Below are 15170 nucleotides of genomic sequence, written 5' to 3' on the forward strand. Positions count from 1 at the left end.
GTACTTTCCAAAGGAGCTATTATAGTAGATCTGCTTCCTCCTTTCCAGCATCGTATCTGGCTGCACTAGTTGCAATGCTTCTGGCCAATAAATGGCAGGACTCAATCTACAGTGACATCCTTCCTAGAAACACCATCTTCAGAGGCAACACTGGTGGGAATGCTATTGAAAGCATGCCAAGCCCCTATATGAACTGTGAATTTGCCATTCTGGATCCAAAGCATTGTGCATCAAGTCTCATATAATTCCCAGCAGTGCTTCCTCTGGAGATGCAACTTCCCTGAAGGATGGTACTGCAGGTTGGGACCTGCCATTTAGTGGCTGGAGGCCTAAAAGAGGCTGGCATTTTCACAAGTGCTGCCAGGTAAGATGCTGAAAAGGAGGAAGTAGACACATTGTAATAAATTAGCTTTCTGTCTCTGCTGAGGAAGGTTTACAGAAGAATAAATAGGAAGGACTATATCTTTAAAACATAAAGGCAAATAAACTGAACATTTATTGTCTCCTTTCTCTACTGGAAATCTCTTAGTCCACTACAGGAATTCTGTTGGTACTTTATAATCCAGAGTGCAAAATAATAGCCATAAGTAGCTTATTTAATGCAGTGCAGTGCTGGTTTTTCAAATGTGAAACAAATATTTATCCGACCAGTCCATAAGGACTAGAGAAGCTTATCTTAGTGGGATTGACAGGAAATGCAAATGGTGCTGAATGGTCTAAAATCAATATCTCCAGAGGAATTAAACAATGATTCATGTTACCTGGATAATTAAAAGGTTAGGTTCAAAAGGTCTGTACTTTACAATTTAATATTGATTCTTCTGTATATACAATTTATTTTTAGAAATGGGTCAGATAAGTTAGTCCAGTAATTAATTTTTGACCTAATTCAGAAATTCTGAGTCTACCAGAACAAAAACTAGTTTTAGGGATACTGAGGCCTGGCCTACACAAGGAAATTGGGGCCTGGTCTACATGAGGAAATCAGGTTGATATAATTACATCAGTGATGGGTGTGAAAAATCTCCTAAGCAATGCAGTTAAACTGATCTAAACCCCAGCACAGACAGCACTGGGTTGATGGGAGAAGAATTCTTCCACCACTTGGGGAGAAACCCCTCCCATCAGCAGAGGTAGCATCTTCACCAGTGTGCTCCAGTGGTGCAGTGGCAGTGTTTTAAGTGTAGCCAAGCCCTGAAGGGAGAAGAAAAGACGTGATCATCTCTGTACTGAGACACAGGACCATAGGTGCTGACTCCATGGGTAATCCAGCCCTAATGGAAAAAAATGATGGGTGCTGAGCACCTATCAGCCCCCTCCCTCCCCGCACCTCCCACCCACTGCAATCAGCTGTTTTGAGGCATGCAGGAGGCGCGGGGGGGGGGGGGGGGAGGATCAAGGGTGTGGCGTGCTCAGGAGGGGGGGTGGGAAGAGACAGGGTGGGGCCTTGGGGGAAGGGGTGGAGTGGGGGGCGGAGTCTGGGGCAGAGCTGGAGGTCGAGTACCGCCCCCCGGCACACTGGAAAGTCAGCACCAGTGCACACGACAAACAGCACTAAAATCTAATCTCCTTTTAAATGCCAGTTACTGAGTGTGGGGGTTGCTTTTATATATTTATTTATTTATCTGGCTTCTCTGTTCTCCAGGAAGTTTACTTAAAGGTTTGCATTAAGAGTTCCCCAAGGACCTCTGCCTGCCCCTGACAGTTTAACTGTAAGGACATCACTGATGATTTTGAAGGTCACCCTAACAAATTAACTAGGAACACTAAGCACCTTGTGAATTTGTGAATACAGGGATTTTGCTCAGCACATCTTGATAAATAAATCAGCAGTACCACACAAACAGCAATGCGGGTTTTTACAGTAATGTCTGTGAATAAATGAAAATAATTAGTTATGAAGAACCACAGAAGATTTAGAGCTATTGTAGACTGGGAATGTCATCTAACCTTCCTCTGGTTATTCATAACCACACTGGAAGGAAAACAAAATCTTTCAAACATTTTCATGAAAGAAAATTGTGTCAAAACATCCGTTTTCCGATCAAAACGTTCAGGTTTTTGATTTGTTCCATCCCCCCTCCCTGGGAATGACCAGAGAATGAACCAAGAACTTCAGAAATCTTTTTGTTAAAACATATACGTCTCCACAGAATGTTTCAGTTTCAATGAAACAGCATAATTCAATAAAAAAAAATTTAGTCAAAAATGTTCCCACCGTGTCTGGTCAGAATGATTAGCAGCACATTGATCATTGAAATCCTGACCTAACAAAATGGGCAATGGCTGGAAAACTCAGGTCTTGCCACTTTTCAGTTTTATTTCAGAAACAGCAAATTACCTCAATTAGTTGAAACATGCCATGCATTTTTAATGCTGCAATTAGTAATGGGAGTAATGTATTTCAGGCTAGAGAATGCTAATTATATCATTAAGCGTCTTTATAGAAATCTGCATAGTGATACTATTGCTATCAAATATTAGTATTCACCTTGGCGAGAAAGATGGGATGCCTTAACTGGCAGACAATACAAAAAAGAACTTTTCATCTCTAGCTCGCTGGTTTAAAGTTAAGGCAGGTTGGTGGCAACGAGGAATCACTATCGTCACTTGAGAAGTAGATGTTCTTTGTGTCATGGGTTTGTAGACAGGTATTCACATCTCAGCATATTTTGCATTAGTTAGTACTCTTGCTAATTGCCTGAACAGATAAGCCACGGAGAGTAAGGTAATGAAGACTGAACTAATCACACATATAGTAACTGTTCTGCAGGGAGGTTTCAGTTTCAAGTTCTGTTAATCAAATGCCCTTCACCTGAATTAAATACCCTTTATAAAACGGAGAATAATTATCTTTACAAACACAAATGCATTTAATGTAGAATATTAATATCTGTTTGCCTTAGTGAAAAGGAGGATTATGAAACTGTAAATAAAACAATCTTTGTGATGGGTGAACTTCAAAGAACTCCAATTTAAATTTAAATAGACTTCCAAAAGTCCACATGCTCATTCAAAGCTTGTACAAATCTGAGATTCCCTCAGAAAACCCCATGACTCTTCATCCCCGGTCCTCAAATAAATCCCTTCTCCCCACCTCCTTTGTAGCTAGAGCTAGTGGGTTTGTACAGGTGCCATTGAGAGCATGATCTGAAGACAATGGGGCTGTACAGTTGCAGCTGAGGACATAATCTGGCCTGCCAACTCTCTATTATTATTGATGCATGAGACATAAAGAACCCAGCTTGACTGTTAGGGTATGTCAGCACTGGTCCATGTCAGCTGACTTGGGTCATGGGGCTCTGGCTGTGGAGCTATATAATTGAAGTGTAGACATCTGGGCTCAGGCTGGAGCCCAGGCTTTGGGACCCTCACCACTTTGAAGAGCCCAGGGTACAGCCCAAGCCTAAAAGTTTACACAGAAATTTTCTTGCCCTGCAACCTGAGTCCCGTAAACCTGAATCAGCTGACATGGGCCTGCCGCAGATGTTTTATTGCAGTGAAGGCATAACCTTAGTGTATGTCTACTCTACAATGTAAACCTGGGCTCAGACTCAGGATTGAGCCCAATCCCCTCTTCTGTCTACACACAAATCTCTCAGATCGGGCTCAGCCATAGGACTGTAGTATCCTGCAGGGGTCAAGCCCAATTGCTTTGCAGTGTAGCCATAGCCCCATTTGACTGGGGTCCTGGGAGTCCACCAATGGTATCTGGCAATCCCATGGGTCAACTTTCTTTGTCCTCTCTATCCCAACAATCTCCAGTTGACTCAATCCACCCCCTTGGTGTTCTGCAGCAGCTCAGTGAGTCAGTGTTAACCCTTCCATTGTCTTCTCACCCTGAGCTGCAAACACTCCATCAGAGAGCCTTCTGTGTTTGCAATGGAGACTGACCCGAACAAGCCTTTTGAAAAGCGTGCTGCTTCATGGTCATGGGAACACAGCCAGATTTTGGTGAGTCCACCAAAACTGTGGACTTTAGCAGAAGACTAAGGAATGACCATGCATACCAGCAGATAGAAAAGAAGCTGGCTGCTATGCAAATTTGCTGGACTGGTGACCAGTGCAGGGAGCAGATTAAGCCGTTCAAGTGTGAGTATCAGAAGACCAGAAGAACCGCGCCTTAGGCAACTTGCCAACATAGTGCCCATTTTATGAGGCATTTGACTGGGTTCTGGGCATTGCGCCCAACACAGAGTCAGCTCTGGTGCAAGATGACCTGGTCAGATGGAATGGTGTCCTTCTGGCCCCAGAATCCAGCATAGGGATTGATGACAGCCAGCAGCAGGCACCGAGTGAGGAATATGAGGTCACTCTATTGATGAAACCAGTCCCAGACCTGACTTTGGAGCAGGATCAGCAGCAAATTCTGGGTCCATACTCGGAGGAGCTGTTTGATCTTCCCCCACCCCGACCCCGAAGGAACAGCCTGCTGTCAAGCCTTCAGCAAACACGGAAAGGACAGAAGCCACCCCTGAGACCAATACATTTTTGACTCCAGTTTAATGTTCAGTGCTACAGTAATGGGAGGCATTTCTGTTCTGAGAACCAGTGCAAAAGTTATGAGAAGCTCAGACTAGCAGCATATGTCCGCTAATAGTGGATTGTATCCTAGGGCCTTTGAGTCTGCTCCCACCCTCTTTCCCCATCACATGAAGTTCAAAATGGCAGCCAGGAAATACCAACAGTAAAGAACACCCTTAAAGAGTATTTTTAGTGGAAAGGCACAGATTTTTGCTAGGGCCAGTCCTGTTTCTTAAAAGTAATAACATTACATTGCCATGCATTTAAGTTTGCTGCTCTGTAATTACTCAACAATCTGTGGAGCCACATGGAAGTAGTGAACTCTGTATGTGTGTGTTTGGGGAAATGTGATCTATTTCCCAAACTAGTCCATTTCAGTTAGAAGTAGTCCATGCATCCCATCAGTGACAAAATTATTTTTCCAAAGTACAACTGGGGTTTGAATTTTTGTCCAGAAATGTGCCACGGTTCACGACGGAGGAGGAAGGCTGTGGAGTTCTGCATCTTTGAATGCAGGCATAACAGGATAAGCCATGTGGAAGCTAATGCAGCATCCTGTTGATTCCCTCATGAATTCTGACACATGAGGGCTTGCATAACAATGGAGTAGTACCTTTTCTGGTGTGTACTTGTGTGAGACTTGAGGAGGGCAAACTATGGCCACACGAGTCCTGTCAATGGCCCCACTGCAGTTTGGAAACCCCATTCTCTCAAAGCCAGCACTTACCTCAGGAATATCTTTTATACCCAGCACCTTGGAGTAAAACATATGCCTGATTGCCTCAGAAGCCTCTGCCACCACTCAGGAGTTCCGTAACCTGTGTAAAAGTGTGGAGGGTCACTGCCACTTGAAATGTGGCCCTACACCCTGTTCCTCCTTTTCGCCCTGAGGCCCTGTCCCTTGGCCAGGCTGGAAGCCAGAGCCAGTATGTGGTAAGAGCCATCCAGGGAGCCTGGGCCACTGTGGGGAGCCCTGGACCTTCCACCTTCCCTGGGCAGGGTACCTGAGAGCAGCCCCGACCTATGTCCCCACCTCCATGACTAGTGAAGTGACTTTTAATGAAGGGAGGCTGGGTATTTATTGTTGCCTCCTGGATGTTGTATTATGATATGAGAAGGTCATACAAGACAGTATCAAAAGCTTTACTAAAGTCAAGATATACCGCATCCACCACTTCCCCCCATCTACAAGGCTTGTTACCCTGTCAACGAAAGCGATCAGGTTGGTTTGACATGATTTGTTCTTAACAAATCCATGTTGAATGTTACTTATCACCTTCTTATCTTCTAGATGTTTGCAAATTAATTGCTTACTTATTTGCTCCATTATCTTTCTGGATACAGAAGTTAAGCTGACTGGTCTGTAATTCCCCAGGTTGTCCTTATTTCCCTTTTTATAGATGGGCAACTACATATGCCCTTTTCCAGTCTTCTGGAATCTCTCCCATCTTCCATGGCTTTTCAAAGATAATCACTAATGGCTCAGATAGCTCCTCAGTCAGCTCCTTGAGTGTTCTAGTATGTATTTCATCAGGCCCTGGTGACTTGAAGACATCTAACTTGTCTAAATAATTTTTAACTTGTTCTTTCCCTATTTTAGTCTCTGATCTTACCTCATTTTCAATGGCATTCACTATATTAGACATCCAGTCACCAAAGGATGGCCAGATGTCCCGATTTTATAGGGACAGTCCTGATATTTGGGGCTTTGTCGTATATAGGCTCCTATTACCCCCCACTCCCTGTCCTGACTTTTCACACTTGCTGTCTGGTCACCCTAAGTCACCACTAACCTTCTTGATGAAAACTGAAACAAAGAAGTCATTAAGCACCTCCGCCATTTCCACATTTTCTGTTATTATTCTTTCCCCCTCATTGAGTAACGGGTCTACCCTATCCTTGGTCTTCCTCTTGTTTCTAATGTATTTGTACAATGTTTTCTTGTTATCCTTTATGTCTCTAGCTAGTTTGATTTTGTTTTGTGCATTGGCCTTTCTAATTTTGTCCCTACATACTTGTGTTATTTGTTTATATTCATCCTTTGTAATTTGACCTAGTTTCCACTTTTTGTAGGACTCTTTTTTGATTTTTAGATCATTGAAGATGTCCTGGTTAAGCCAAGGTAGTCTCTTGCCATACTTCCTATTTTCCCTACACAGTGGGATACTTTGCTCTGGTACCCTTAATAATGTCTCTTTGAAAAACTGCCAGCTGTCTTCAATTGTTTTTCCCCTTAGACTTGCTTCCCATGGGATCTTACCTACTAACTCCCTGAGTTTGCTAAAGTCTGTCTTCTTGAAATACATTGTCTTAATTTTGCTGTTCTCCCTCCTACAATTCCTTAGAATTATGAACTCTTATCATTTCATGATCTCTTTCACCTAAGCTGCCTTCCACTCTCAAATTCTCAGCCAGTTCCTCCCTATTTGTCAGAATCAAATCTAGAACAGCCTCTCCCCTAGTAGCTTTCTCCACCTTTTGAAATAAAAAATTGTCTCCAATGCATTCCAAGAACTTGTTGGATAATCTGTGCTCTGCTGTGTTATTTTCCCAACAGATGTTGGAGTAGTTGAAGTCCCCCATCGCCACCAAGTCCTGTCCTTTGGATTATTTTGTTAGTTGTCAGGTAATTTGAATCATCTCCAAAATCTTATACTAAGATTTAATATACCACATTCAACTAGGGATTTGGATAGTGTGTTGTAAATCGAGCTTAAGGCCACACATTGAATGATTATGATAAAAAGAAAGAAATACGGAACAGCTGCCTTATTCCTTGAGCACAGCCTATCCTGTGTACTGAGGACTTGGTACAAAGCCATTGATTTCAACAAAAAGTCTCACACTGACATAGAATATGAGGGTTGGAAGGGACCTCAGGAGGTCATCTAGTCCAACCCCCTGCTCAAAGCAGGACCAATCCCCAATTTTTGGCCCAGATCCCAAATGGCCCCCTCAAGGATTGAGCTCACAACCCTGGGTTTAGCAGGCCAATGCTCAAACCACTGAGCTATCCCTCCCACCCAAACACTTAAACATCAACGGGCTTTGGATCCAGTCTTGAATGAGGCAGGGTTCTTGTGGGGCTTATATGTCCCCCTACACCCTTGGGTTGTGAGAGGATATCACACAGAGAATACAACACATTTCTTCCTGTTACAGTCTATTTTATTAGGTTAACTCTCATGGCTATTTATAAAACTAATTTCCTCCAGCATATTGGTTTATGGCTAAATCTAATTTCTTTTTTCCGTTCTCATGTTCACATGGTTACTGGTTTGGATTTTGTAAAAAGGTTTTTACACATTTCTAACAAATACACTTGATCTAAGAGATGTGGCCAGCATGTGGTCTGCGTAAAGCAGCATTTTCTGTGTTATTTGCCTTCAATCCCTTTTGGAGACTGTTTCATTTCCATGCAAATGTAGTTGGTACTTTTTTGCAGGCTGTTTAATTGTTAAATAACATCACTATAGAACATTCAAGTACTAAAATCATCATGTCTATATAGCAGCTGCTGTTCCTATCAGACAGCCAGTCACTGTCTGCCACCAAGTGTAGCACAAATCTATTTCTCAGGATAAGTGTGGGTGAGACACAGACTATATTTACCAGAGTATATGTATTGGAACCCCAGCTACATCTACACAGAGATCTTCTATATTAAACACAGCAGTATATAGTATAAACTGTGCTGCTTTTATGAGGCCTGATCTTGCATCACTGAAATGAAAAGAATAGCAGACCAACAATGCACAACAGCAAACCTACTTTCCCCTCATTTGCTTATGTTATGCCTGTGTACATGTAGTTATAGCAAGGAAATTGACATAAATGGAATAGAAATAAAACGTTGTTAAATAGCAATCTGACAGTGAAGTGGGCCCCTTCTACCTGATCATCTGAACCCAGAAAGTCAAAGTCACAGCTGCTCGCAATATGGAAATCTAGCCTTTTCAGAAAACCTTTGCAATTTGATACCATTAAACTCATCCGGAATAGACACCCACACAGCAACACATGGGAGCCAGGTTTTGGCTGGTTGTTGCTAAACTAATATGCTAAGGGTTTTTTTTAATGCACCTTGGAAACATTTTCAATTTTCACACATAGAAAATATATTGCAAGCTCCTAAAAGTTAAAGAAGTGTTGGGGCCTCTCATCAGAACATTATATCAGAAAGAATATCTTTCTCTCTTTCTGTTTTCACTTGATGCCATAAGTAATGCTTGGAGTTTGACGTGGAGGAGTTACTGTTTGTAGTCACTCGTTTAGTCTGAGATTTTTTTAGTGCCATTGGTATTTTCATATAGTCTGAGAAAGTGACACCTAAGATTTCCATGAAGTGATGGTTGCTCACTTCTTCTGAATTACATTGACAAGGAAAAAAAGGGCCAAGCTCTTTTGGCACTAATTATTTTCCTCCTCAGGTAGGTAATGAAGAGTGACAAAGCATCAAGGAGAGTGGGTTTATTGAAGGTTACTTTTCAGTTTTTGGCAGTATGCAAAGTAATTTGACACAACTGCCTAGATCTAGTGCACCAGCAAAGGAAGTTTTGCATTTGTTCATTTTCTGTCTTCAACAGAAAAATGGAAGTGCACAGTAGCTATGTTAACTAGGGACAGATTAGACTGCAATTGCAAGTGCTGTATATATGCTGAGGAACATACTTTCATACATCATTTGTTCTCTGGCACTAATCTGTTCTCTTTTAAATGGCTAAAATAACATTCACTTCTTTTGATTACTCATTTAAATATATCTCATGGAGGCATTGGAACTGGCTGCATAGTTATGGCTGCATTGTGATTTTCACTGAAAGAAAGTCTAAAATCTGTTTTATATATCACTGTGTGAATTTGTTCAGTCTCCAAATTTGGCACAGAAAATCCTCAAGAGTATAGAATGTTATGTATATAATTTTTATTATAAATAATTATACTAGAGCTTTTTGTAGAGGAAATCTTTCAAAATGAGCCTTTTATGAAATTTGAAACCTTTTCAGAGGGGTTATATTTTACTTACCGGTACTTATTTTTTAATTTATATATTTATTTATCTATTTGCAGCCCTCTAATTTAAAAATAAAATAATTCACAAGTTCCAAATTTAATTGACTAACTCATCTTGGATGAAGTTCATCCCTGCACCAGACTATGCATCACATTAAGCCTCATTCTGAGGGCTGAAGTGGGATGTACATGGTGAGCACATACTCTGCGGGTTATCTTTCATTGGAAGCCTAATTGCTGTTTGTGCCTTAGAAAAGTTTCCCTATGACAACAGTCAAACCCAACACACTTACCATTCTCCAAACATTAGCCCATTACCATCATAACACCCCACCCCACCAGTACACTAGCATCCTCTCTAAAGTTTTGTCTACATGGGGCAGTTTACTGGCATACCAATTGTAAAGAGACATAAGCAATAGTGGAAAAGGCACTCTTATTCTGGATTAAGTGTCCACCTAGGGAGTTATACCAGTGTAAATAAATCAGTAAATGTCCTTGTGTATAGAAGCCCCAAGATGCACACTTTCCAACAGGAGAAATGTATATTTCTAGTATGTATTGGAAAATATATTGTAATGTCATCATTGAAAATATATTTAAAATATGATAAAATGAATCTTTTTTATATTATGTAAAATACACAACATGAGCAACACATATGCATTATATTTATAGCCATGTTTTGCAAAATGTATCAGATACATATTGTGCATTTATAAACACAGGGTACAAATGCACTGACATAGATAATTGCCAGTGAAGTATATTAATGAGAATTAATAGAATCAATACAAAGGAAATATAAAAAAGATATACAAATGCTTCATAACTATAATATATTATAACCTTTTTCAAAATACCATGTATAGTGCACACATGAATTTTCCATGTTCAATATATACCTCATATTTAAGTTTACTGGACCAACATCTGCCCTGTGTAACCCCTTCTAAATCCATTGAAGTTAATGTGGTTGCACGCAGGCAACTCAAAGCAGAATTTAATCCAATAGAACTAGTATGTTGGTGGCGACGTTGGTGTTGTCTAGCATGGGTGGATACAACTTTAGGCCCTGTTCTTATTATGACATATCCAGACACTTCATTTACACATGAGTAACATTAATAATTAGTTCCAATTATGTTAATGGCACTCACATGCATAAAATCAAGCATGTGTGTATGTGTTTGCAAGATCAGGGCCTACATCTGTGAGGAAGCCTTCAGTATTTGGTATTAAGACTTCCTTTCCATAATTTTTCTGCAGCTTGCACCACTGCAGCACTTAGCAGAATGTTTCCCTTGATGTATCCTGGTATGTCTCCTCTTTTGGCTATCCACAAGCTCTTTGGATTCAATGCTGACCACATATTTTGAATATATGTTTCTGATATCTATAGAAGTATTTCTTCCTGCTCTTTGGTACCACCTTTTTCAACCTTGCTTTCTCTAGACTTTGTTCCTGCTTCATATAAATACTGGATGTGTGGGTTGCTTTGTTACTGGTCTCTGGGGGCTGGGCTGGCCAGTTCTTGTCCCTCAAATTGTGTTACCTTTCCAATCACTGTGGCTAGGATTTTCAGCTGTTTTACCTTGCCCTTTTTCTCTTGCAGAACACCCACTTATTTCTGCAGCCAAAAATCCTTATAGAAACCTACACAAAACTCACACTAGCATCAGCTTCTAGTAGAGTAACATCATGCGCCTGAGCCTGCTCCCAGAGAAGTCAGTGGGGGAATCTTCCATTGAATTAAATATGAACAGAATTAGGTTTCCTGTGTGCTAATGGGACAATAATTATTCTAAGAGATTTATTTCTGCTACAGATGTAAGCAGCAAAGCAATGTGGGTGTTTCAAGGAGTGACAGATGTGCTGTAAGGAGCATGTGTTTGTGTGAACATTGATCATACTGTGGTTAAGAGTTTGAAGGTATCAGAAATAGGAATACTAAGTTCAGCTGTTCTTTACTTTTCTCTACTGCAGAGACTCCTACATCATACTTCCTCCCTACCACCAGAATAGAGAGGGCAGGTGGCTGGAGAAAAGGGAGTATATAGGGGACACTTCTGTAACAGGTTCCCCTCGGGGTGTTACCTGGAACTGGGGTGCCACTGAGCCCCCTGACCCACCAGCCTGGACTTCCTCTCACATTGTACTCCTGTGACAAGCTGCAAAGCCCTCCAGCCTGCACTTTCACCAGCGTTCATATGGGTAGGGACACACTCAGCTGCAGTTACATGCAGGCTCTCTGACCAGCCCCTGCATAGGAAGGCTACAGCCAAGGCAACTCCCAGCTTCCAAGACACACATCCTCTGGAGTATAAACCCAAAATTATACCGTCTTGTGGTGCAAAGGGAACTGTACAGCGTAAGTTCATAACGTTCACCTCCTCCCTCAATGTGGAGAAGAATATGCAACAGCCTTTGCCCTTTGAGCTATAATTCCCATACACTTCATTCCAACTCACTGGTTTAGATAAAGCAAAAACAAGTTTATTAACTACAAAAGATAGATTGTAAGTGATTATAAGTGATAGCAAACAGATCAAAGCAGATTATCTAACAAATAAACAAAAAACGCAAACTAAGCTTAATATACTAAATAGACTGGATATGAATTAGCAGATTCTCATCCTAAGAGATGATACAAGCAGGCTGCAGATTCTTAATGGGAAAGCTGCACTTCCTTTACCGCTTGGAATCCCCAGGTATTTCATTCACAGGCTAGAAATTCCTTTAGCCTGGGTCCAGCACTTCCCCCAGTTCAGTCTTTGTTCCTCAGGTGTTTCCAGGAGTCTTCTTGTGTGTGGAGTGAAGAACCACAGATGATGTCACTCCCTGCCTTATATAGCTTTTGCATATGGCAAGAACCCTTTGTTCCAAAGCTTCGTTCCCAGACCAGTGTATGGAAAAATACTGACATCCCAAGATGGAGTCCAGCACCATGTGACCTGGTCACATGTCCTTGTAAAGTCGTAGCAGCCATTACTTAGAGGCTGTTTGTAGCATTCTCAGGAAGGCTCACCACGTGGGAGATAAGCTTCTCCTAAGGCCTATGTTTTCCCTAATGGCTCATTGCTCTGAATAGGCCCTTCCCAAACCAGCTATCTAGACTGAAAGCATCTTGCCTAGTGGGCATCACCCAGGTTTACTACATTTGAAATACAGATACATAGTCAATATTCATAACTTCAGATACAAAAATGATACATGCAAATAGGATAATCATATTCAGCAAATAACAACTTTTCCAATGACACCTCACATGACTTATCTTGCATAAAATATGATCATAATTATGCTAGAATCATATCATAATAATATCACTATATGGGGTGCAGTGTAACAACCTCCACCTTGCACTGATCCCAGGCTATGGTTTCAGCCCCTTGGAGTCATTAGCAGTTGGAATACATTTTAGAGTAGTCTTCAGATTAACATATCCCAGGCTTTGCTCAGGGTGGCCCCAGAGTCAGAGGAGTACAAAAGTGAACCTTATGACGTCTTTGCACACATCCCTCCCACTGCTTGACCCTGCACTTTATTCAGTTCAGCCAGAAATCAGGATCTTGCCCTCTATCTCCATAAATATGCTAAAAGAGCTCCCAGATACTGACGGAGTACATGATTTTAGTATGAAATAAGAACTACATTGCTACAGCTTTTTGGGGATTTTCTTTTAGAACAGTGAAAATTCTCCAGTAATTTTGTGCATAAAAAGTCAGCAGTAAGGTAATGGCCCAGAGTACAGTATCTTGTACATACTAATTTTGGGAAACTCTTTCATGTAAACATGTTTTATGTCAGGACAACCTTTTGAAGCTCAGTTTCAACCCTCTTTTTTAGTCTCATGTCTTTGTCCCTTACAGTCGAGAGCAGGATACATTTATGTATAACGGACTTTTATGAAATAACCTGAAGAGTGGGGAAATGTCCTCCTTAACCCCATCAGTTAGTGTTTGTGCCCTGATACATGAAGGTTTATAATCCTAACATTTTAAGATTTTTATTTCATCCTATATCTTTTAACAATGAACATTTTAGCATACATATAAATGGCGATCCCTTTTTTCAAATTCTATTAAGCTCTTAGCCTCAATGACATCATGTGGCACAGAGTTCCACAGGATAATTGTGGGTCACATAGTAAAGTATTTATTTTTATTGGTTTTACATTTGTTGCCTTTACATTGCATTTAATATCACCTTATTTTTGATTTATGGAGAAGAGCAAATTAAGTCAGCTGATTGATTACCACTTCTCTATACCAGTGACTGCTTGTGACACAGGGACCTCTTAATGCCAAATGTCAGCTGGCATAAGGGGAGCATAAGAATTGTAGCAATCCCCTGGGTCTAGTATTTATGTTCTGGTTCACCAAAGAGTGCCATGTGAAGTCTCTGATAAAAGCTCATGCCACACTGGCCATCGATATCATTGTTAAACACACGTACAGATGTTGTATAAGAAGTGATGTATTTATACTGTAAATTATGTACTTAAGGTCTGTGTCTGGGGACTAGTCACCAGCAAATGTGAAAAACAGGTTTTCTTTCAGGCAAGAAGTGTTTATTTATTTATCTGTCTGTTTACATGTAAAGTAAGTATTGTCTGGCTAACAATGGGCTTCCATTCATCAATCTGAACCAAATGCTAATGAAGAATTGTGAAATCTTCAAAGAAAAGTAACAGGATGAGGTAAACAGCAGGGACAGGATCAAGGGGAACCTTATATCTTGAGGTGCACATCAAATGTGTATGCAGGTATATTTAGGCCAGGGCTACAAAGAGACACTCCTTCATGTAGGAAGTAAACAGGCAACGAGTTTGCTTTATGAAAAAGGCATCTCAAGTAGGCTTAGTTGAAAACACTGGAGAGAACTTTGGGTGAAAAATTCTTCCTTACATAAGAGGATAACTTGTTAGTTAAGTGTAGTCTCTAGAAAGCACATTATGGTTTTATTTTATAAGTAACTATTTGTTTCCAATATTCTTGTTCGCTATCACTTGAATCTCTGTTCTTTGGTAATGAACTTATTCTTGTTTTCACTATAAATATATCTATATGTTTTGTGATCAGCAGGGCTGTGTTCTAATATACAAATAAAAAGCTGTAGTGTAATGTTCCTTTGGGAACCACAGGCCTGGAACTTCTGTGAGTGTTCAGTTGATAAGGGGCTGGACACTGCAGGAAAGGCACTCAGGACTTGTGGGGTGGGGTGTGCCTATCGCTAGCCTGTACAGAGACAGCAAGGCCTGAGGTGACCTGGAAAGCAGTACTTGTGTTACTAGAGGCTGGAGGTTTCAGGGAGATGATCCACAGCAGGCACAGAAAAGACTTCCTCACACTAAGGGCAGATGGAGGTGGGGTGCCTCACAACCCTGAGTTCCATCACTTTTTGCTGACCATAAGCGCGAGCAATGAGTGGGACAGGATGGAGAGCAGTGAGCGGGGTCTGGGTCTCGGAGGGAAGAGGTGGTGCGGGAGTGGGGCCTCAGGGGAAGGAGCCATGTGAGGGCGGGGCCTCATGGGGAAGGGGCAGTGCAGGGGTGGGGTCCTCAGGGGAAGGGGTAGTGTGAGGGCAGAGCCTCAGGGGGAAGGACAGTACAGAGTGTGGGGCCACGGTTC

The sequence above is a fragment of the Caretta caretta genome, chromosome 2 (genome assembly GCF_965140235.1).
Source record: "Caretta caretta isolate rCarCar2 chromosome 2, rCarCar1.hap1, whole genome shotgun sequence".
In the NCBI taxonomy this organism is placed as follows: domain Eukaryota; kingdom Metazoa; phylum Chordata; order Testudines; family Cheloniidae; genus Caretta; species Caretta caretta.